We start from the raw sequence: 23,299 nt of genomic DNA, 5'->3' as shown, positions 1-23,299 counted from the left end.
AAAATTATCCTAAAACCTTTGATGTCTCATAACCCATTACGGGTCACTCCACTGCACTCCAGAGAGAAGAAACCCAGCTCCACCCACCAAAACTCCAACACAAGCCTCCCTAACCAGGAAACCTTGACAAGCCACTGATAGAAGCCCACCCAAAGTGAGGAAGCTCCATAATAAAGAGAACTCCACAAATTATCAGAATATAAAAGGCCACCCCAAACGCAGCAATATAACCAAGATGAAGAGACAGAGGAATACTCAGCAGGTAAAGGAACAGGAGAGTTGCCCACCAAACCAAACAAAAGAGGAAGAAGTAGGGTATCTACCGGAGAAGGAATTCCGAATATTGATAGTGAAAATGATCCAAAATCTTGAAATCAAAATGGAATCACAGATAAATAGCCTAGAGACAAGGATTGAGAAGATGCAAGAAAGGTTTAACAAGGACCTAGAAGAAATAAAAAAGAGTCAAAATATAATGAATAACACAATAAATGAGATCAGAAACACTCTGGAGGCAACAAATAGTAGAATAACGGAGGCAGAAGATAGGATTAGTGAAATAGAAGATAGAATGGTAGAAATAAATGAATCAGAGAGGAAACAAGAAAAACGAATTAAAAGAAATGAGGACAATCTCAGAGACCTCCAGGACAATATGAAACGCTCCAACATTCGAATTATAGGAGTCCCAGAAGAAGAAGACAGAAAGAAAGATCATGAGAAAATCCTTGAGGAGATAATAGTTGAAAACTTCCCTAAAATGGGGAAGGAAATAATCACCCAAGTCCAAGAAACACAGAGAGTCCCAAATAGGATAAACCCAAGGCGAAACACCCCAAGACACATATTAATCAAATTAACAAAGATCAAACACAAAGAACAAATATTAAAAGCAGTAAGGGAAAAACAACAAATAACACACAAGGGGATTCCCATAAGGATAACAGCTGATCTGTCAATAGAAACTCTTCAGGCCAGGAGGGAATGGCAAGACATACTTAAAGTGATGAAAGACAATAACCTACAGCCCAGATTACTGTACCCAGCAAGGATCTCATTCAAATACGAAGGAGAAATCAAAAGCTTTACAGACAAGCAAATGCTGAGAGAATTCAGCACCACCAAACCAGCTCTCCAACAAATTCTAAAGGATATTCTCTAGACAGGAAACACGAAAGGGTGTATAAACCCGAACCCAAAACAATAAAGTAAATGGCAACGGGATCATACCTATCAATAATCACCTTAAACGTAAATGGGTTGAACGCCCCAACCAAAAGACAAAGACTGGCAGAATGGATACAAAAACAAGACCCTCTATATGCTGCTTACAAGAGACCCACCTCAAAACAAGGGACACATACAGACTGAAAGTGAAGGGCTGGAAAAGATATACCACGCAAATAGAGACCAAAAGAAAGCAGGAGTGGCAATACTCATATCCGATAAAATAGACTTTAAAACAAAGGCTGTGAAAAGAGACAAAGAAGGCCACTACATAATGATCAAAGGAACAATCCAAGAAGAAGATATAACAATTATAAATATATATGCACCCAATATAGGAGCACCGCAATATGTAAGACAAATGCTAACAAGTATGAAAGGGAAATCAACAATAACACAATAATAGTGGGAGACTTTAATACCCCACTCACACCTATGGACAGATCAACTAAACAGAAAATTAACAAAGAAACGCAAACTTTAAATGATACATTAGATCAGTTAGACCTAATTGATATCTATAGGACATTTCACCCCAAAACAATGAATTTCACCTTTTTTCAAGTGCTCATGGAACCTTCTCCAGGATAGATCACATCCTGGGCCATAAATCTAAACTTGATAAATTCAAAAAATCGAAATCATTCCAAGCATCTTTTCTGACCATAATGCATTAAGATTAGATCTCAATTACAGGAGAAAAACTATTAAAAATTCCAACATATGGAGGTTGAACAACACACTTCTGAATAACCAACAAATCACAGAAGAAATCAAAAAGAAATCAAAATATGCATAGAAACGAATGAAAATGAAAACACAACAACCCAAAACCTGTGGGACACTATAAAAGCAGTGCTAAGAGGAAAGTTCATAGCAATACAGGCATACCTTAAGAAACTAGAAAAAGTCAAATAAACAACCTAACTCTACAACTAAAGCAACTAGAAAAGGAAGAGTTGGAGAACCCCAGAGTTAGTAGAAGGAAAGAAATCTTAAAAATTAGGGCAGAAATAAATGCAAAAGAAACAAAAGAGACCATAGCAAAATCAACAAAGCCAAAAGCTGGTTCTTTGAAAGGATAAATAAAATTGACAAACCATTAGCCAGACTCATCAAGAAGCAAAGAGAGAAAAATCAAATCAATAAAATTAGAAATGAAAATGGAGAGATCACAACAGACAACACAGAAATACAAAGGATCATAAGAGACTACTATCAGCAGTTGTATGCCAATAAAATGGACAACGTGGAAGAAATGGACAAATTCTTAGAAAAGTACAATTTTCCAAAACTGAACCAGGAAGAAATAGAAAATCTTAACAGACCCATCACAAGCACGGAAATTGATACTGTAATCAGAAATCTTCCAGCAAACAAAAGCCCAGGTCCAGACGGCTTCACAGCTGAATTCTACCAAAATTTCGAGAAGAGCTAACACCTATCCTCCTCAAACTCTTCCAGAAAATTGCAGAGGAAGGTAAACTTCCAAACTCATTCTATGAGGCCACCATCACCCTAATACCAAAACCTGACAAAGATGTCACAAAAAAGAAAACTACAGGCCAATATCTCTGATGAACATAGATGCAAAAATCCTCAACAAAATTCTAGCAATCAGAATCCAACAACACATTAAAAAGATCATACACCATGACCAAGTGGGCTTTATCCCAGGGATGCAAGGATTCTTCAATATCCGCAAATCAATCAATGTAATTCACCACATTAACAAATTGAAAATAAAAGCCATATGATTATCTCAATAGATGCAGAGAAGGCCTTTGACAAAATTCAACATCCATTTATGATAAAAACTCTCCAGAAAGCAGGAATAGAAGGAACATACCTCAACATAATAAAAGCCATCTACGACAAACCCACAGCAAACATTATCCTCAATGGTGAAAAATTGAAAGCATTTCCCCTAAAGTCAGGAACAAGACAAGGGTGTCCACTTTCACCGCTACTATTCAACATAGTTCTGGAAGTTTTGGCCACAGCAATCAGAGCAGAAAAAGAAATAAAAGGAATCCAAATTGGAAAAGAAGAAGTAAAACTCTCACTGTTTGCAGATGACATGATCCTCTACATGGAAAACCCTAAAGACTCCACCAGGAAATTACTAGAGCTAATCAATGAATATAGTAAAGTTGCAGGATATAAAATCAACACACAGAAATCCCTTGCATTCCTATACACGAATAATGAGAAAGTAGAAAAGAAATTAAGGAAACAATTCCATTCACCATTGCAACGAAAAGAATAAAATACTTAGGAATATATCTACCTAAAGAAACTAAAGACCTATATATAGAAAACTATAAAACACTGATGAAAGAAATCAAAGAGGACACTAATAGATGGAGAAATATACCATGTTCATGGATTGGAAGAATCAATATAGTGAAAATGAGTATACTACCCAAAGCAATTTACAAATTCAATGCAATCCCTATCAAGCTACCAGCCACATTTTCACAGAACTAGAACAAATAATTTCAAGATTTGTATGGAAATACAAAAACCTCGAATAGCCAAAGCAGTCTTGAGAAAGAAGAATGGAACTGGAGGAATCAACTTGCCTGACTTCAGGCTCTACTACAAAAGCCACAGTCATCAAGACAGTATGGTACTGGCACAAAGACAGACATATAGATCAATGGAACAAAATAGAAAGCCCAGAGATAAATCCACACATACGGACACCTTATCTTTGACAAAGGAGGCAAGAATATACAATGGAGTAAAGACAATCTCTTTAACAAGTGGTGCTGGGAAAACTGGTCAACCACTTGTAAAAGAATGAAACTAGATCACTTTCTAACACCGCACACAAAAATAAACTCAAAATGGATTAAAGATCTAAATGTAAGATCAGAAACTATAAAACTCCTAGAGGAGAACATAGGCAAAACACTCTCAGACATAAATCACAGCAGGATCCTCTATGATCCACCTCCCAGAATTCTGGAAATAAAAGCAAAAATAAACAAATGGGATCTAATTAAAATTAAAAGCTTCTGCACAACAAAGGAAAATATAAGCAAGGTGAAAAGACAGCCTTCTGAATGGGAGAAAATAATAGCAAATGAAGCAACTGACAAACAACTAATCTCAAAAATATACAAGCAACTTATGCAGCTCAATTCCAGAAAATAAACGACCCAATCAAAAATGGGCCAAAGAACTAAATAGACATTTCTCCAAAGAAGACATACGGATGGCTAACAAACACATGAAAAGATGCTCAAACTCACTCATTATTAGAGAAATGCAAATCAAAACCACAATGAGGTACCACTTCACACCAGTCAGAATGGCTGCGATCCAAAAATCTGCAAGCAATAATTGCTGGAGAGGGTGTGGAGAAAAGGGAACCCTCCTACACTGTTGGTGGGAATGCAAACTAGTACAGCCACTATGGAGAACAGTGTGGAGATTCCTTTAAAAATTGCAAATAGAACTACCTTATGACCCAGCAATCCCACTGCTGGGCATACACACCGAGGAAACCAGAATTGAAAGAGACACATGTACCCCAATGTTCATCGCAGCACTGTTTATAATAGCCAGGACATGGAAAAAACCTAGATGTCCATCAGCAGATGAATGGATAAGAAAGCGGTGGCACATATACACAATGGAGTATTACTCAGCCATTAAAAAGAATTCATTTGAATCAGTTCTGATGAGATGGATGAAACTGGAGCCGATTATACAGAGTGAAGTAAGCCAGAAAGAAAAACACAAATACAGTATACTAACACATATATATGGAATTTAGGAAGATGGCAATGACGACCCTGTATGCAAGACAGGGAAAGAGACACAGATGTGTATAACGGACTTTTTGGGAGAGGGTGGGATGATTTGGGAGAATGACATTCTAACATGTATACTATCATGTGAATTGAATCGCCAGTCTATGTCTGACGCAGGATGCAGCATGCTTGGGGCTGGTGCATGGGGATGACCCAGAAAGATGTTATGGGGAGGGAGGTGGGAGGGGGTTCATGTTTGGGAATGCATGTAAGAATTAAAGATTTTAAAATTTAAAAATAAAAAACTAAATTATTAAAAAAAAAGAAAAAAAAAGAAAAATTTAATTTAAAAAATCAAAAAAAATAAAAAAAATAAAGTAAACATACATCAAAATTAAAATCTAGTTTCTAGTCATTTTATTTTAAATAATATACTTTTCCCTCTTAATAAGCCATGTGATTTACTTTTAGTGAATTTATGAACATGCTTTTAAATAAAATAAGAGGTTCTGCCACAAACAGGCAAGAAGATACTTCCTCTGTATTAATTAGGGCTATTTTGTAATTCACTGAAAGTTTATTCTATTAATCTTCCCTACGAATAACATCAAAAATAGATATTTTACTTTTATTATGAGAGTTCATCATGGAATTGCACCATGAATTCTTGGGAAGAAAAAAAAAAAAAACATGTTAAAATGTGCTTCAAAATAGAAGGATAAAAATCACAACAGCTGATTCATTTGCAAGGAAATATTCAATGTGAATGATTGTCCCCAGAAATTTAAAACAAGAAATTCATTTTCAAGTTCTTTCTCCAGTCAGAAAATTTATGAGGAAAGAAGAACTATTTATAAGAGAACTTCACACAAAATTTGTGAATACTTGGGAGGCTGAGAGATTAGAATTAGGGTTAACCATATGAAAGTCCAAGTATTTGACCATATTTGACCCACACAAATGGAAACTTCATACGACTTGCCTAATAATTACCTTCTGAAACACAAAACCAGAAAAAAAAATAATTTAAAAACAGAATTTCATATTTCAAATTCCCTGATAATGACATTAACCTAAAAGGTTTCTTCCTGAATAATTGAGGCAGGACAAATGATTAAGAAAAGGAGATTCACATAAAGTCTTGTGCCAGAACTATCCAGATCTTCAAGATAAGCTACTTGAGGGAAGAAGCTTGAGTATTTAAGATATAAATTTAAAAGATAAGCTCTGTGTAATCACATTTTAGGGAACTCAACATTTTCCTTAGGGATAAGATGTCAGAATTCCTCCAAACCATAATGTATGATTCTCCCCCAAAATGTGGGTCTGGCCTCTTGGGATAAACTAAGAAAGGAAAAAGAATTAAGTTCATTGGATGTCATCTTAATAAAAGAAAAAGCTTTTCAGGAGGAAAAAAAATGATTCTGGGAAGAAAATTAAAAAACATAGAAAATGCAAACCAAACCATCCTAACCCTTCTTTCCCAGAACCTTATAGAATCTATCTTTTCTCACTCATTTTTAAGAGCAAAGATCAGAAGGAAAAACAGCACTGGGAAAGGATATTATACAATTAATCTCCTTTAAATTCTCCTGCTTCATTATCTTTTCAAAAATCCCAGCAAAATTTGGAGGAGTCCATCAAGCACCAGGGCTCCACCTGTCTTCCCCAGCTTTGTAGTACTGGGCAGCATAAGAGAAGTAAGTGGACTTCCCTGATCTCCAAGCGTGAGGGTTTACAGACTTTCAAGCTGATATCTATCAGATGACTGATTTGTTTGTCAGTCTTGTGATAAGGAAATATTCAAATGTTCAGGGTGCTCTGCTCTTAAGACACTGAAACAATTAGTGCAAATGCTTTAAAACCTTAAGAAATGAGTTATTCTGAAGCTATTTGGAATTAGCAAATGTTCCTTAGAACTGGGAGATATACTTCCTCTTACATTAGGATTTGATGGGACCCTTTTAAAAATGCATTCTGTACTTTCCTGCCTTCTTAAATTATTAAATCATGCTATAGATGGTGAAGATTTACAAAGCACTGTGGATGGTAGATGAGCTTGAACTGGGATCAGATCATACTAGCTGTGTAATTATGGGAACATTACTTAGCATCTCAGAGTCTCAGGTTTCTATCTCTAGGCATCCATCTCTTTGCTGAGAAGCAAAAAATGTGGTAGTGTATCCAAAGTGAAAATCAGTGCCAATAACGTAAATTCTCAGTACATGTTAGTTACTTTCATTCCTCACTTCCCCTAACCCAAACAGTAACATGCCTACCCTTTCCACATCACAACCTGAAGCACAGCTTACACATCAACTGCTGTTAAAGTGCTAGAGAAACAAGGGGCTTTTTCCATCCACTCCCACTTTCCCCTCCTCCCCAGATTATCCTCTGTTACTTTTGGCTTTTTAATGCATTGCTTCAGCATCTCTAGTTGGGATGTTAATCATCTGGCACCAATCTGCTACTTTTTCAAACACATTTATGCCAGATAAATGATGTGGGTAGAAAAACAAACAAACAAAAAATCCTGTCTCAAACTGACTGAAGCAATTGGGACCTGTATTGTCTCACATGACAGTAAGTTCAGAAGTAAAGGAGACTTCAGAACTGTCTGGTTTACCAAGACCCATTTTCTCTCCCTTTTCTGCCATATCTATGATCTGTTTCTCCCCAAAGACTATCTTACCTTAGTCACAAGAAGGCTGTTAGAAGCAGTGGGGTTGCAGGCTTCTCTGGCACATCCAAAAGGAGAGATGTGGGGGACACTCTTTCCTAGGCATGAAATGAAAGAACAATATTTCAGTACCACTAAGGTAGGGTTTTTCCAGTAGTCATGTATGGATGTGAGAGTTGGACAATAAAGAAAGCTGAGCACCAAAGAATAGATGCTTTGAAATGTGGTGTTGGAGAAGACTCTTGAGAGTCCCTTGGACTTGCAAGGAGATCCAACCAGTCCATCCTAAAGGAAATCAGTCCTGAATATTCACTGGAAAGACTGATGCTGAAGCTGCAACTCTAATACTTTGGCCACCTGATGCAAAAAACTGACTCATTGGAAAAGACCCTGATGCTGGGAAAGACTGAGGGCGGGAGGAGAAGGGGACAACAGAGGATGAGGTGTTTGGATAGAATCATCGACTCAATTGACCTGAGTTTGAGTAAACTCTGGGAGTTGGTGATGGATAGGGAGGACTGGCATGCTGCAGTCCATGGGATTGCAGAGTCAGACACGACTGAGCGACTGAATTGAACTGAACTGAACTGAAGCTAGGTTACGCTAATACCCTTTATTAATGAAAGTCATCTGGGGAAATGCACAGACAGCTTAAGTTAGATTATTGAAAAGATTTCACAACTAAAATAGAATTACCATGATTGAATAAAAGTACTTAATATCTGTTCTTAGAATGCGACATGGGAGTAAGGCTGGTCTCAATTTCCTCCTGTGTTACAAGAGCTAGCTTGGAAAGGGAAGATACCTAATAACTGTTAATACCTGTTGTTTTACTAGACTGTGGTTATGTTAGACAAGCACCAAGAACCCACTGCGCTCCTGTTGTACCAATCACTCATCATGCTGACCAGTTAACCTGACTCAGCCTCAAAACCTACTCCACACTGTGTATTAGGAAAGAATAATCCTGTTAAGACATTAAACAGGTAATATCTTCTTATGATAAATGTGTTTTTACATGTAAGTCAGCTTGCCGATTGGGAAAGGAGTACATTAAGACTGTATATTGTCACTCTATTTAACTTACATACAGAGTACATCATGCAAAATGCTGGGCTGGATGGAGCACAAGCTTGAATCAAGATTGGCAGGAGAAATATTAATAACCTCAGATATGCAGAAGACACAACCGTTATGGCAGGAAGTAAAGAGGAACTAAAGAGCCTCTTGATGAAAGTGAAAGAGGAGAGTGAAAAAGCTGGCTTAAAACTCTGGTCCCATCACTTCATGGCAAACAGATGTGGAAACAATGGAAACAGTGACAGACTTTATTTTCTTGGGCTCCAAAATCGCTCCAGATGGTGATTTCATGGTAGCCATGACATTAAAAGATGCTTGCTCCTTGCAAGAAAAGCTATGAACAACCTAGACAGCATATTAAAAAGCAGAGACATTACTTTGCTGACAAAGGTCCATCTAGTCAAAGCTGTGATTTTTCCAGTAGTCATATATGGATGTGAGACTTGGACTATAAAGAAAGCTGAGTGCCAAAGAACTGATGCTTTTGTACTGTGGTGCTGGCAAAGACTCTTGAGAGTCCCTTGGACTGCAAGGAGATCCAACCAGTCCATCCTAAAGGAAATCATCCCTGAATATTCATTGGAAAGACTAAAGCTGAAGCTGCAACTCCAATACTTTGGCCACCTGATGAGAAGAAATGACTCATTAGAAAACACCCTGATGTTGGGAAAGATTGAAGGCTGAAGGAGAAGGGGATGACAGAGGATAAGATGGTTGGATAGCATCACTGACTTGAAGGACAAGAGCTTGAGCATGCTCCAGGAGTTGGTGATGGACAGGGAGGCCTGGCATACTGCAGTCCATGAGGTTGCAAAGAGGAACATGACTGAGTGACTGAACTGAACAGTTTGCACAACTCCTGATACCCACTGACTCAAGGATGTGAGTCCTCCGTAGAAAGAGCTGAACCCAGCCTAGAATTTATAAATCACTACTCACCTTTGTATTTCCACTTAGACTATTGATAAAATAACCAGCCTTTATTGAGAAAGTAAAGTACATCCCCAAAGTTTCACTCCATGCATCAAAAGCAAGGAAGTCTGAGCACAAAGTTTCACTGGAAGCCACAATGCAGGGAGCAGGGAGCAGAAAAAATGCGCAATACCTTCACAGGTGAGTAAAATGTCTTTCTAGGATTGGGGAGAGAAGAGAAAAAGAGAACAGATAAAGATCAAAGTGCTTGTTTGGCTTCCCATATCTACTCCCACATCCTAGGTTGAAAAATTCAGAATGGTAATGTCAAAAACGATCAGAAAATTCTTGCCCAAGCAGAGGGCCCCTATCTTACTTTCCAAAGAAAAATTTATAAAAAAAAAAAAATATCAAGTGACTTAAGAAAGGCTCACAACAAAACAGAATGGCAACAGCAAAGTAGAAATTGCAGGATGATATAGTTAAGCACAGAGAGTCATATCCCTCTCTCATCCCTATCCCATCCAAGGAGGATGAAGAGGATAGAGGAAGAACCTGGCTGTGAGCTCACCAGCAGACTGGCAGTAGGGAGGGCGGGAAGGAAGAGAAGCCACTCTGCAGGACACAGCGACCCTGTAGCAGAAGACCACATGGCAGACTGCACAGGGCACTAATAAAATGAGAGCCACAGCCCAGCCCCAGTGACGACAGCAGCATTGCGTTTCTCAAGCCCCACCACTACTCTCCAGGACGATCTAACCCAGTCCACCGGAGTGGGCAGCAACGGGCAATGGAGGTGGCAGACCTGACAGCTAGAAGCAGAGGTGACCAGTGAAGATTTCAATATATCACAAAAGCCACACTGCGCTCTCTATGTTTACCTTGCCCCTGTGATCTAGAAATCACTGCACGGTTGGACATGCCTACATTTATAACTCCAGCCCATCCACTCTTTCCCAGGGTCACCAAGTTTCACCACACTGGTCTCCTTTCTTTTTCTTGACTTACTGCTAAATGAAATGCTCTTCCCTTGCCTCTTTACGTGGCTGGCTTCTTCCATTATCCAGATCTCAGTTTGCTATCGTTATTGTTGCTGCTAGTTTTGTTTTGCTTTTGTACCGATGTTTTTCAAACCAAGCCATCATGCTTTCTGCTGAAATCTTTAAAGAATTCCCATAAACCTTTAGGGAGAAGAAATAAAATAACATCCAGTATCATCACTACTATTTCACATTTTCTAAAAGTATAAGCCATAAGATATAATACACAAATACTGGCAAAATTTAGGCATAATTATGATATGCACTTGATATAATCATATACTTGGAATACCCAAGAAAATTGAAAAACTACTAGAAGTGATAAGAAAATTAAGTAGTTGGCAACAGAACAAATGCATTCATACATACAAGTAGTAATCACATTGAAAATACAGTGAGAGTTTTTAGACAAGATTACAGATTGAATACACACCACTAATTTTGCTTTGCCCTGAACCTCATCAAAACCATAGTACAGTGAATTTTTTAAGGGCATAAGCTCACAGGGATATGAAACAACAGAGAGAAAACAGCAGTAGAAATATGAAAGCTGTACCACAGGGAGAAAATAGATAACCCACTCAAGAAGGCCAAATCTCAAAACAGTGGGGAAACATTGAGAATTTTCCCAATTCATACAACAGACTCCTCAAAAGGCAAACGAAAATACAGGACAGTCTACTTTTGGTCATACCTCTGTTGGATTTCCATATCTGGTTTTTTAATAACAGTTATATTGATACACAGTTTACACACCATAATAGTCATCAGGCCAAATCATACAATTCATGTTTCTTCAGCATATTCAGAGTTGTACAACCATTACCATAATCTAATTTCAGAACACTTTTGTAACTGCAGGTCTCAGTTCAAATGGTCCCTCCGTACAGATGTTCTTCCCAATGCCCTTTAATAGATCTACACCCCACTTCCTGCTTCTTTCCTGCGGCACTAATAACGATCAGTAGATATTTTACGTAGGCATTTGCTTACTTCTTTACTTTCTCACTAGGGTAATCTCCATAAAGAAAGGAGTTTCTCTCTCTTGACATTTTTGTAGTCCAGCTGGTAGCACAGCCCAGGGTCCAGCACATAGTAAGTGGTCACTAAAAACAGTTGCTGAATGGATGAACTGGTAAGATACAATTACCAGGTTGGCCAGAAGGTTCGTTCAGATTCTCCTACAATATTTTAACGAAAAAATTCGAATGAACTTTTGGCCAACCTAACGTATGAGCTGAGCTCTGTATATGATGCAGAACTAGCCATCAAAAGCAACAGCATGTGGCACTAAGGGGGAACACAAGCAGGAGAGTACTGAGACGATAATCCAACTGTGCAACTGTTTGAAAGATAAGCCACTGCAATGTGACTGAGACTTCTTAGGTTCTTGGACAATTAGAGAGAGTTAGTGGTATGAGATAGTGCCACTGGCAAGAGTGGATGGTTTTATACATTTAATTGAAAAATAAAACAATATGACAGAGAGTTTGGGATGTACACACTACTATGTATAAAACAGATTCCCAAGAAGGACCTACTGTATAACACAGGGAATTCTGCTCAATATTCTATGGAGGAGAAGGGGGCGACAGAAGAGGAGATGTTTGGATAGCAACACTGATTCGATGGACATGAGTTTGAGTAAGCTCCAGAAGTTGGTGATGGACAGGGAAGCCTGGTGTGCTATAGCCCATGGGGTCACAAAAGAGTCAGACATAACTGAGTGACTGGACTGAACTGAACTGAACCAGAAAGAGAATCTGAAACCTAGGATACATTTATATGTATAACTGAATCACTTGACTGTACACCTAAAATTAACACAACATTGTTAATCAACTATGCGCCAATGTAAAATAAAATTTTTATTTAAAAAAAATAAAGTCATCTTGAAGATAAAAAAGAACAAAAAAATATAATTTATATGCAGCTCATGTTGGCAAATCTCTCAGATGGCTTATACTATTAATACATTAAAATATACAAAGTAAATATTCTTTTGATGCATCTACCATCTGATATTGTTAATGAGATGCTGAGTACAGGTAGTACAAAGGTCTGAAATTAGAACTCGTAGCCCCATTCTTCACTACTAGCTATGAGACTTTGAGCAAGTTACTTGACTGCTTTGTGCTTTGACTTGTAAAATTATAATAGACATATTAATAGTTCTTACATGATTAGAGCTGTTGTATTAAGTAGAAATGATCCAAAATGTACCTATCACATACTGGGTGCCTTATAAACTTTATGCAGTAGCCATGGAAGCAGCAGTAGTCGTCGTTGCAGCGGAGGTACTAGAGGTGGCATAAATAGTAGTAGGTAGCAGTGAAACGATAGAAGTGCAGCCCATCATGCTGTTTTATGCGGCCAGAGAGTCAGATTTAGCTCAGTGTCAAGTGGTGTCAAATACAAAGCACTAAATTAATACTGAATTGACTTCTGCTCACAATGTTTCCTATCATAGTGCAAGACGATTTGACACAATTGATTTTTCTTCAAGAACTGAGTGAATCAGCAGATTTGTAGACCTTGTGGTTGGCAAACTGACTCCAAGTAAATCATTCTCAACTTTGGCCCAGAAAGAGTTTCAGGACAGCTGAGTTCCTGAGTCCATAAACGTGAGTGTCAGAGATGATATGCATGAAACTGTGATTCTGTGTGTTGCAAGAACGCAAGAACATCATGCTTTTAGAAGCTAAGTGGGAAATGAGTGGACAGTCCTAAAAAAAATTAGCCTTGGTATTCAGAGATTAAGGGACTCATTTCTTTAGAAGAGATAGCCACTGGTTTCCTTTATAGACAATATTGTCAATGCTTTTTCTTCAAAGACAAATGAGAGAAGCCTCATTTTAGCTTTTTAGTTAATTTCACAATTGATTTGGCCAGTGGAGTCCACAGGTCCTTCACATATATTATCTAAGGAAACTGGAAAGCAGATCTACCTTAACAAGTGGATTTATCTTAAAATCTGCATCAAAATCAGCTGCTGAATCAGGGCAAGCCTCCAGGTCCAAAAAAGCAGTGAACAAGACCAGTTATTTAATTATCCAAAGGGAATCGAGAGAGAGTTCTCTAAAAGAAGAGGCTTTCAGCATAAACAAGGGAAGTGAGCTGCCTTCAAATTAAAAGTGAACGTGCTATTTTTAAAAATGCCTAAAGGGTTATTTTCTGTCTGCAAAATCTAGTGACTGTTCTGCAGAATGGTAGGTAGAATAAAGTGAAACACTCCAGAGAAGCATACGGCAGCATCATAGAGACTCTGCTCTAAAGAGACAGGTATTCAGTGGTAAAGTAATGATAACTAGCACTTACAATAATTTGCCTGATTCTTCCACTTTTAGCTCTTCCTAAAAAAAAAAAAAAAAAAAAAAAATTTCAGACACACGTAGAAGAGGAAAATCCTTCCAAATCACTCCTCTGCTTATTTATAAGTGAGATCCACAAATAAATAGCATTCTTTGCAATTGAAACATACAAATTAAGTTCCACTAAGTACAAGTATAGTTATTCTCGAAGCAACAACTAATATTAAATTCATTTTAAAAAGTGAAAAATAGGGTTATTTAGGTTTTGAGTACTCATTTACTAATCAATCAAATAGCCGCTGAGTTCCAGTAGAGGCCTAAGGTCTTAGTCGTTATATCCAATGTCGAATTATTTGTGGGAACTCAGTTCCTTTAATTTAAATGCATTCACTCATACATGAAAGTATGCATTCACATCTTTGTGGCAATATGATAAAAGTGAAAATTGACCTGACAATTCTAGGAGACAAGAAGCATAAGAACTCTTAAAAGAGTTAATAGGCTGTGCCAGGGGCACCTGGGAGCAAACGTAAAAGAAAGCAAAGGCAAAATGTCTTCAGGAAGCAATGAAGCAAGAAGGACCTGGAGACTGGATTTGGGACGTGAAGCTGGGGAATGTGCCAAGAGTATGCAGGCACACTAGCACCATTAGCATCCACTTTCACTTCTAAGAGGGAGCAGGGAACTTCTCTGGGTTTGTGGTAGGGTTTAAAATTTAGGGTAAGATGGTATGGCATTGAGAAAGGAAGAATGTTCAAGAGCAAGGTTCTAAAACCCAAGAGCCAGGGTTTTCAGGGTTTCAGGGTTTTCAGTCTTTACCACTTAGCAACTGTGACATTGTGTCAGTTTCAATTTGCTAATCCCTTAAATGGAATAATGATGAAACCTACATTATAGAGCTGAAATAATTACTAAATAATTTATATGGAGCACTAGGTCCATGGGTCATATAAGTTTGAGTATGAGCTATTGGTAATATTATTATTATTATCCAAGCCATGTTTATTGGCACCTCTTACTTACAGTCATCACTCTCTACTCTAGGTACTGAGGATATAGAAGATAAAAATAAATATAGAATATGATATTCAGGAAGCGTTGCTGCTGCTGCTGAGTTGCTTCAGTTGTGTCTGACTCTGTGTGACCCCATAGACGGCAGCCCACCAGGCTCCCCAGTCCCTGGGATTCTCCAGGCAAGAACATTGGAGTGGGTTGCCATTTCCTTCTTCAATGCATGAAAGTGAAAAGTGAAAGTGAAGTCACTCAGTCGTGTCTGACTCTTCACGACCCCATGGACTGCAACCCACCAGGCTCCTCCATCCATGGGATTTTCCAGGCAAGAGTACTGGAGTGGGGTGCCATTGCCTTCTCTCCAGGAAGTGTTAGGTGCTATGACAGAAAAACACAGGTTAGACTCAAGGAGTGAGCCAGGGATAGTGGTAAGAGAAACAGATGAGATTGGAAAGGAGAACAGGTGCTAAATCATGATAAGCACTTTGGACAATATTTTATTCATTGGAATACTGATAATGACAGAATAATATGATCCAATTAATGACCTAAAAACCATTGCGGCTACTAGAGAAATAGACTGTAGGGAGGAAAGCGTGGAAACAGGAAATCTGATTGATAAGTATTGAAATTACTCAGAAAAGAGATTGTAGTAGGCTGGAATGGGGTCAGCTAAAAGTGAATATGGTCAGAGTAATGGGATTCAGGATATCTTTTTCATTCCAGGATATATTTTACTACTAGATTTGCAAGTTTCGTCAGCTGATTAAATGTGAAGTGTAACATGAGAAGAAGCAAGGATGACTCCAAACAAAAGAGTATGTTATGTGGCCGTATAATGAGATGAGACCGACTGAGGAAGGAAAAGGATCAGTAGTAGAAATCAAGAGTTCTGTTTGAGAGATAATAATTTGTGATACTTCAGTTCAGTTCAGTCACATAGTCATCTCCGACTCTTTGCGACCCCATGAATTGCAGCATGTCAGGCTTCTCTGTCCATCACCAACTCCCAGAGTTCACCTAAATTCATGTCCATCGAGTCAGTGATGCCATCCAGCCTTCTCATCCTCTGTCTTCCCCTTCTCCTCCTGCCCCCGATCCCTCCCAGCATCAGGGTCTTTTCCAATGAGTCAACACTTCACATGAGGTGGCCAAAGTATTGGAGTTTCAGCTTCAGCATCAGTCCTTCCAAAGAACACCCAGGACCGATCTCCTTTAGAATGGACTGGTTGGATCTCCTTGCAGTCCAAGGGACTCTCAAGAGTCTTCTCCAACAACACAGTTCAAAAGCATCAATTCTTTGACACTCAGCCTTCTTCACAGTCCAACTGTCACATCCATACATGATCACTGGAAAAACTATAGCCTTGACTAGACGGACTTTTGTTGGCAAAGTAATGTCTCTGCTTTTGAATATGCTATCTAGGTTGGTCATAACTTTCCTTCCAAGGAGTAAGTGTCTTTTAATTTCATGGCTGCAATCACCATCTGCAGTGATTTTGGAGCCCCAAAATATAAAGTCTGACACAGTTTCCACTGTTTCCCCATCTATTTCCCATGAAGTGATGGGACCAGATGCCATGATCTTCGTTTTCTGAATGTTGAACTTTAAGCCAACTTTTCCACTCTCCTCTTTCACTTTCATCAAGAGGCTTTTTAGTTCCTCTTCACTTTCTGCCATAAGGGCAGTGTCATCTGCATAGCTGAGGTTATTGATATTTCTCCTGCCAATCTTGATTCCAGCTTGTGCTTCTTCCAGTCCAGCGTTTCTCATGATGTACTCTGCATAGAAGTTAAATAAGCAGGGTGACAATATACAGCCTTGACGTACACCTTTTCCTATTTGGAACCAGTCTGTTGTTCCATGTCCAGTTCTAACTGTTGCTTCCTGACCTGAATATAGGTTTCTCAAGAGGCAGGTCAGGTGGTCTGGTATTCCCATCTCTTTTAGAATTTTTCACAGTTTATTGTGGACCACACAGTCAAAGGCTTTGGCATAGTCAATAAAGCAGGAATAGATGTTTTTCTGGAACTCTCTTGCTTTCTCCATGATCCAGCGGATGTTGGCAATTTAATCTCTGGTTCCTCTGCCTTTTCTAAAACCAGCTTGAACATCAGGGAGTTCACGGTTCATGTATTGCTGAAGCCTGGCTTGGAGAATTTTGAGCATTACTTTACTAGCGTGTGAGATGAGTGCAATTGCGCGGTAGTTAGAGCATTCTTTGGCATTGCCTTTCTTTGGGATTGAAATGAAAACTGATCTTTTCCAGTCCTGTGGCCACTGCTGAGTTTTCCAAATTTGCTGGCATATTGAGTGCAGCACTTTCATAGCATCATCTTTCAGGATTTGAAACAGCTCAACTGGAATTCCATCACCTCCACTAGCTTTGTTCATAGTGATGCTTCCTAAGGCCCACTTGACTTCACATTCCAGGATGTCTGGCTCTAGATGAGTGATCACACCATCGTGATTATCTGGGTCGTGAAGATCTTTTTTGTACAGTTCTTCTGTGTATGCTTGCCACCTCTTCTTAATATCTTCTGCTTCTGTTAGGTCCATACCATTTCTGTCCTTTATCGATACTTAGCAGAGATCTAAACAGAATAAAAAATAGGTAGCCAAAAATATGCGTTGAGGGTAGAGTTAAGGACCAGAGATAGAAATAAAGGAGTCATCAGCACTGAATGACATACAAAGCCACGGAATGACTGACATGACCTATGGAGTATATTTGGAGAGAATGGAAGGCTGAGGATCACACCCTGGGGCGTTTCAACATTTAGATGTTGGGAAGAGAGAAGCAGTGAGAGGAGTGGCCAGTGAGGTGGCCAGTGCTCCCAAGCATGTGGTCCAACTGTGAATGTGTAGTTCTCAGAATATGTGGTTCCCTGAAGTGGAAAGAGGTGTTTCCAAAAGAAGGAAGTAAACAACTGTATCAAAACTGCCAAGAGGGTAAGATAAAGACTGAGAATGGCCAATGGGTTTGACAAAGTAGAGGTGGGTGAGGCCTTTACAAGAGCTGCTTAAATTGAGTCTTGGTGATGAGTCCAATTGGAGCAGACAGTGGAGACCAGCTGAGTCTAGCTCTTTCACGAAGTTTTGTTCCCAAGGGAAGCAGAAAGTCACCAAAAATTTTCAAAGAAATATGAAGACAGGTGAGAACTTTTCAAATAATGGAGCTATGATGGTATATTATATGCTTATGGAAATGATCCTATAAATGGAGAGAAACAGTGTTGGGCAGAGGGCATTGGCAGAAGCAAAGGCACAGCAAGGTGAGTCCTGCCCTCAGGGGAGTACAAATAGTCTATCCACTGCTCCAGGAGGGACAGCAAAGGATAAGAGTACAGCTGTGGGAATGTTGGTAGATTTCATAATTGGTGGATTAGAAGATGCTATTCTGTTTCCTTCTTTTTATCAATGAATAAGACACAAGGGCATTGGGTGGAACTAGGATTGTGAGATGAGTAGAGGAGGTTTGAAAAAAGGGGAAGATGTGAAAGAGTGGGAAAATTGATCAATAAGAAAAATGTATAATACAGGATGGCTCAGCAGTATTGAGTGACCATTTGAGGTTTGCGGTCATAAATTTTAAAGTGGTATTAGTCAGCATTTAAGTGTGTTTTTCTCTAGCCATGTTCAGAGGCTCAGTTCAGTAGCAGAGCTAGCCAAGAATCAGATTTAGCCAGGATCATAGTGTTGTACAATGCACTTCACCAATGAAGGACACAAGTATAACCAAGAGCATGTGCAAGAGAGAGATTGTAATGAAAACCTTGCAATGCAAGCCAAATAGGGAAGTGAGGCCATAGGGTGAGTGGATGGGAGGTCCTGTAAGGAGAATTATTGAAGTGGGAATTTTAGACAAAGAGGGCTACTGAACTAAGAAAGATGACGCTGTGAAAGTGCTGCACTCAATATGCCAGAAAATTTGGAAAATTCAGCAGTGGCCACAGGACTGGAAAAGGTCAGTTTTCATTGCTATTCCAAAGAAAGGCAATGCCAAAGAATGCTCAAACTACCACACAGTTGCACTCATCTCACACGCTAGTAAAGTAATGCTCAAAATTCTCCAAGCCAGGCTTCAGCAATACATGAACCGTGAACTTCCAGATGTTCAAGCTCGTTTTAGAAGAGGCAGAGGAACCAGAGATCAAATTGCCAACATCTGCTGGATCATGGGAAAAGCAAGAGAGTTCCAGAAAAACATCTATTTCTGCTTTATTGACTATGCCAAAGCCTTTGACTGTGTGGTCCACAATAAACTGGAAAATTCTGAAAGAGATGGGAATACCAGACCACTTGACCTGCCTCTTGAGAAACCTATATGCAGGTCAGGAAGCAATAGAACTGGACATGGAACAGCAGACTCGTTCCAAATAGGAAAAGGAGTACGTCAAGGCTGTATATTGTCACCCTGCTTATTTAACTGCTATGCATCATGAGAAACGCTGGGCTGGAAGCACAAGCTGGAATCAAGATTGGCAGGAGAAATATCAATAACCTCAGCTATGCAGATGACACCGCCCTTATGGCAGAAAGTGAAGAGGAACTAAAAAGCCTCTTGATGAAAGTGGAAGAAGAGAGTGAAAAAGTTGGCTTAAAGCTCAACATTCAGAAAACGAAGATCCTGGCATCCGATCACATCACTTCATGGGAAATAGGTGGGGAAACAGTGTCAGACTTTATTTTTGGGGGCTCCAAAATCACTGCAGATGGTGATTGCAGCCGTGAAATTAAAAGACACTTACTCCTTGGAAGGAAAGTTATGACCTACCTAGATAGTATATTCAAAAGCAGAGACATTACTTTGCCAACAAACGTCTGTCTAGTCAAGGCTATGTGAGAGTTGGACTGTGAAGAAAGCTGAGCACTGAAGAATTGATGCTTTTGAACTGTGGTGTTGGAGAAGACTCTTGAGATTCCCCTGGACTGCAAGGAGATTCAACCAGTCCTTTCTAAAGGAGATCAGTCCTGGGTGTTCTCTGGAAGGACTGATGCTAAAGCTGAAACTCCAGTGCTTTGGCCACCTCATGAGAAGAGCTGACTCATTGGAAAAGACCCTGATGCTGGGAGGGATTGGGGGCAGGAGGAGAAGCGGACAACAGAGGATAGGATGGCTGGATGGCATCACCAACTCGATGGACATGAGTTTAAGTGAACTCGGGGAGTTGGTGATGGACAGGGAGGCCTGGTGTGCTGTGATTCACGGGGTTGCAAACAATGGGACATGACTGAGTGACTGCAGTGAACTGAACTGAACTAAGAAATGGAAATCAGAGAGTAGAATGGCTATAATTATGACTATTTCTAACAGTAATGTGTCAGTGTTTTTCTTTTGCCTCTCCAGCATCCAATTACCCCTTCTAATAACCAAAGAAGTCTTTATAAATGAATTCATCCTGTTATAGATTTAATTATGGACAGACACACAGAATCCTAACCTCCAGTACCTGAGAATATAACTTTTTTATTAGGAAATAGAGCCTTTTTGGATAGAATCAAGTAAGATGAGATCATCCGGGTAAGCCCAAAGGTCAGGAAGATCCCATGGAGAAGGAAATGGCAACCCATTCCAGTACTCTTGCCTGGAAAATCCCATGGACAGAAGGAGCCAGGCGGGCTACAGTCCATGGAGTCACAAAGAGCCAGATTAGCAACTAAACAACTTAGCAACTAAGCAACTACAAATCTACTATAACTGGTATCTTTAATAAAAGAGGGAAGTTTGGACACAAACACATGAAGAAGAATTCCACGTAGCAACAGAGACAGAGATAAGAGTTGTGCAGCTGCAAACCAACGAATGCCAAGGGCTGTTGGCAGAAACCAGATGTCAAGAGAAAGGCATGCTACAAATTCTCCCCTAGAGCCTTTAAGAAATCATCGTCCTACCAACACCTTGATTTTGAACTTCTTGCCTACAAAACTGTAAGAGAATAAATTTCTATTAAGTCACACACTTTGTGGCACTTTGTTACAACAGCTCAAGCAAACTGATGGAATCTACCCCTAACTCAAGGAAATCAACTAAGTCTATCTCCCTGGCCATGTGACTGCTTCAGGGATAAACACGTGACTCAACAAGACCCACAAAGGGCTCGTGGAGATATATGCTAGGCTTCATGGAAAGGAAAGCTCCTTCTTTTCCTGAGCTGCTGCCAAAACTCCCTTCCTGTCACATGTGGAGAAGAATGTTTTAACCTGGAAACTACTGGCTGACACCTTAAAACTCTAAGGGAGAACTGCTCATGCTGGTGTCAGTATCAAGGAAACAAAGCAGAGATATTGAGAAAAAGGAACTCTCACCAAACCAACCTTGGGTCCGCTCACCCTCCCACAGAAAAGCCAATCTACTGACACCAGGTTGTGAGGAAGGAAAAACCAGCATTACTGCAGGGCACCAAGCAAGGAGTCCAGGTAGCTTGTTTTTAAAAGGCCTAACTGTCTGCTGGCTTTCAGGGAAAGGTTTTTGAAGACAGGGTGTTGCAGGGTGTGTGATCAGCTCATAGACATTCTTCTGATTGATTGGTGGTAAGGTAATTGGGAGTCAACATCATCAACTTTCTGGTTCTAACTGGTCTGGGGTCTATGTGGTTGTGGGCAATATACAATTAACTTCTTCCACTTGGCAAAGGTTTCAATATCTGCAACACAGCTCAAAGGACATAGCTAAGAATATTACCTTTAGACCTCCGGGGGTAACTCAAGATCCTTGATTTTGTTTAATGGCTAACTATTATTATTTTGACTTGCTTAGCTGTTTTGCTCTCCATCTGCATTTTCTCACTTCTCTGATTACATTTATTCTTTGGAACTTGAAGACGATTTAGGAGGCTAGAGTTTTCCTACAAGCAAGAGGCAAGCAGAGGACATGGGAGAGTCTGTCCTAGGAAAGCTGCATAGGGTTCTGTTTGGTTACAAGACTTTTTCTGTCCAGAATCAAAACAAATTTTACCTAGAAATTTCAGTTACACTAACCAATGTCTCCCTTGTATTATTTAAGTTAGTGAGTTGATTTTTAGAGAAGCAACCATTTATTTATTTATTTATTTTTGTTTTCATTTTTTAATTTATTTAACTGCATTATTTCTATAACATTTATAGAACGTAGAAGGAAAAATTCTAGGGGAGTTTTATAGAGAGTTTCAGAGAAATTTTAAGAAAATTAACAGTTTATTTTGTTAAAGAGATGGTTTTATAATTAAAATGGATAGTGAAGTGAAGTCGCTCAGTCGTGTCCAACTCTTTGCGACCCCGTGGGCTGTAGCCCACTAGGCTTCTCTGTCCATGGGATTCTCCGGGCAAGAATACTGGAGTGGGTTGCCGTTTCCTTCTCCAGGGATCTTCCCAACCCAGGGATCGAACCCAGGTCTCCCGCATTGCAGGCAGATGCTTTAACCTCTGAGCCACCAGGGAAGCACCATATGACTGTATAGCACCTTGCATTAAGGAAGTTAAAAGCAGTTTGCCAGTGTATTTAACAACATGAATATTAGCAAATAAAATGGCAACAATAGTAATGAAGCTTTGGATTTCATATAGATAATTAATTTGTCTTTTCCATCTATCAAGAGTAGAAACTTACAAAGCAACTCCTAACAGGGGAGGGGGGTTGTGAATGGACTGATTAAATCATTTATTCATTTTGTGTTCATTTATTCACTCAACAAAACTGTTTTGAGTGTCTGCTATGCTTTGAGCATCGTGTTAGGTTTCATGATCATGATCAGAGTATACTCAATGTTTGGGGAAGCAACCATTTAGATCTTTACTTGGTCTCACTGGTCTTTTAAACACTCCATCAGACAACCTAACACATATTGACCAAGATGGACATAACATACCCCTCGGTTCAGTTCAGTCGCTCAGTCGTGTCTGACTCTTTGCGACCCCATGAATCGCAGCATGCCAGGCCTCCCTGTCCATCACCAACTCCCAGAGTTCACTCAAACTCATGTCCATCAAGTCGGTGATGCCATCCAGCCATCTCATCCTCTGTCGTCCCCTTCTCCTCCTGCCCCCAATCCCTTCCAGCATCAGAGACTTTTCCAATGAGTCAACTCTTCGCATGAGGTGGCCAAAATACTAGAGTTTCAGCTTTAGCATCAGTCCTTCCAATGAACACCCAGGACTGATCTCTTTTAGGATGGACTGGTTGGATCTCCTTGCAGTCCAAGGGACTCTCAAGAGTCTTCTCCAACACCACAGTTCAAAAGCATCAATTCTTCGGCACTCAGCTTTCTTCACAGTCCAACTCTCACATCCATACA

At 39.5% G+C, this 23,299-nt stretch overlaps 1 long non-coding RNA gene across 1 annotated transcript in view; it reads right to left on the bottom strand.

Annotated features, from left to right (window-relative positions):
- Positions 1–23,299, bottom strand: part of LOC121819630 (uncharacterized) — a 366,128-nt gene that overhangs the window by 220,156 nt on the left and 122,673 nt on the right. Inside the window, exons 5-7 of the long non-coding RNA XR_006059914.2 lie at positions 14,022–14,056; positions 10,672–10,844; positions 7,684–7,769 (exon numbers count right to left, since the gene is read on the bottom strand). This is a non-coding gene — a long non-coding RNA (uncharacterized LOC121819630). The remainder of the gene's footprint in view (positions 1–7,683; positions 7,770–10,671; positions 10,845–14,021; positions 14,057–23,299) is intronic.

Source organism: Ovis aries, chromosome 5 (genome assembly GCF_016772045.2).
Source record: "Ovis aries strain OAR_USU_Benz2616 breed Rambouillet chromosome 5, ARS-UI_Ramb_v3.0, whole genome shotgun sequence".
Taxonomy (NCBI): domain Eukaryota; kingdom Metazoa; phylum Chordata; class Mammalia; order Artiodactyla; family Bovidae; genus Ovis; species Ovis aries.
This window is presented reverse-complemented; position numbering and strand designations above follow the sequence as displayed.